The following is a 2,602-nucleotide window of genomic DNA, read 5'->3' as shown; positions in this document are numbered from 1 at the left end:
TGTGTGTGTGTGTGGAGAGAGAGAGAGAGAGAGAGAGAGAGAGAGAGAGAGAGAGAGAGAGAGAGAGCATAATGTTATTAGGGATCACATCCTTGTATTATTTATATATAATGTTCTAATATAAGGTTATAAAACCTTATATATTATATGCTTTATAAGCATATCCCATTTGAAATAATTATAATCTAATAATTATTAGATTATTAATTATTTATGAGTGGGGGTTATTGAAAAGGTGTGACTAGTGAAGCCACCATTCCTCCTATATTTAAGGACGTTCTCTCTCATTTGAGAGTATGTGAATTTGGAGCTTTATGGTGAGTTGTATCACTATGCATATGAGGTATTATTGACCATGTGGAAGTATTGGAGGAGTGTCCCCAGGTTCGAGTCTATTTTATGATAGACTATATTTGTAAGTGTTTTAATAAAATGATGCTTTATGGGGTTACCTGAAAGGGTTTTCCCCATGTATATCTTGTGTAATGTGTACATTTATGCATGAATGATTCTCATTTCATTTATTTTATGATCTTGTTTATAATGATTAGTATCCTAACATCCTAATTTCTAACATGGTATCAGAACAGGTTAGGCTAGTACTAATCATTTTTACAGGTTATACTAGAAGACATATAAAACTTGATGGAAAAATCATTTATGCTAAATCAACACATGTGCAAGGACATTTGTGATATATATTTAGTGTGCCTTCTCTATTGATTTAAAATAAATTTATCAAGGTCAAGGAAATTCTAACTATTCATTTTTATAAGTGTGATATTTTCAATAATATTTCATTTTGTTTAGCATTGGATTGTGAGGGTCAAATATTTGATTATTAAGTGAAGTGTAACATATTTATTTTTAATAACATCAAATTTCATAATCTTATTAACTCAAAATTAGTCCATTATAAGAGAAGTACATAGTCACAAAACTATTTTTTAGTGCTTGTATAGAAATTTGTGCTTTAGTTACTAGATCAAGTCCTTTAGAAAGTTAGATGTTGTTTCTCTTTAGAGAGATATGTGAGATTAGAAATTATAAAAAAAAAGCTTGATATAAGACTTAGAAACTTGAGGTGTTCAACCTTAAAATTGAATTCATGATGTCTTTTATTTAATTTGATGTCTTTATAAAAGTCAAAAACTTGTTTTTCAACTTATCAAAGGAAAATAAAATCCATTGCTCTTGAACATGACATTTCAATCAAACAACATTTTACTTGTAATTTGATCATAATTGATAAAAGATAATGACGTTTTCTTTTATGAAATAATATGAAAAATACATTGCAACATTCAATCAACATTTTAATTTATCCGTATATTTAAGTTTGTTAAGTATAAACTTAATCAAACCATTATTTAAATAAGAATTGTTAAATGAAATCTTCAAAGAAATTGAATCACTTATTGAAGCCTTCATCTATGTCGAATTTCTTATCTTCATGTAATCCTTCATACAAGTTTGTGTCCTTATATTACTCAAGGAAATAGCACTTGTCCTTATAAAAGTCAAAAAGGGCTTTCTTTGCAATCGGTTGAAGGAGTTGCAACCTTTACTAATTCATTTATGAATCCTTGCTTAGGCTATGAAGCTTGTCAGTGTCTAAACGAATTCATCTACTATTGCATTCATCATTCATGACGTGTGTGAATCATTTGATATGTTCTCAATACATCTCGTGACTGAAATGAATTTCGCATTCTATGTACACATTTGATTTCAAAATAAGTTAAAGCATATTAATGCCTGAGTACCCTTGTATAAAAGTCAAACTTGACCACCTCTTTTCCAGGCTGGTTATATAAAGATCAAATTTCAATCAGTTATCAACAATTTGTTAAATTAATGAAAGGTTTCCAAGTTCAATTTCAAACAATGAAATGTTTGGTGGTCACAGCTTCAACTACTTTTCTCGTCGGCTTCTAGAGAAGGTCGTTATCTTCCATATTTGTATTTGATTCTGTAAACTATTAAGAGATTGGGAGAAGGTTGTTATCATTCCAGCTTGTGAGATAAATGAGGAGATAATACTTGTTTGTTGGTTGATGTCATTTAAATGTGGGTTTTTTTTTCTCATGGATGGTCTTCAGAAGGTCTTATTTATGTCATTTCATGTTGGAAATAAGTCATTGATGGATTAGCTAAAGAGAATGATGAGCTAGTCATGGAAGGGATCGCTGAGCAAAAACAACCTTGAAAGCAATTCCACTATTATGCCATGCAAATGTAATGGCCAATATTATCATTGGAAGAAGAGATAACATTCACCCCTTGCATCTAGAATATGAAGCAATGGTAGAAAACACCTATGTAGGTCCACAATACTCTTTAGATATTCATGCCAATAGTATACAATGCTTGCAAAGATGTCAATACAACAAGGAAATACCTGCTAAGGTGAAAAAAGCTCAATCAAACCTCTATTTATATCAGCCAACTTCCACTAATTAATGCTTACCTTTGTCAAAGTCTTATGTCCGAGAAACACCCCGACCATGCTCTCTATGTCCTCCTTCACGCTACCATTTTCCCAAAGACTATTATTGTTTATGGTGAATGATTATCTTTTGCAGTTTTATGATAATCCTAG

This window comes from Cryptomeria japonica, chromosome 4 (genome assembly GCF_030272615.1).
Source record: "Cryptomeria japonica chromosome 4, Sugi_1.0, whole genome shotgun sequence".
NCBI classification, from domain to species: domain Eukaryota; kingdom Viridiplantae; phylum Streptophyta; class Pinopsida; order Cupressales; family Cupressaceae; genus Cryptomeria; species Cryptomeria japonica.
Note: the sequence above shows the minus strand (reverse complement) of the source record.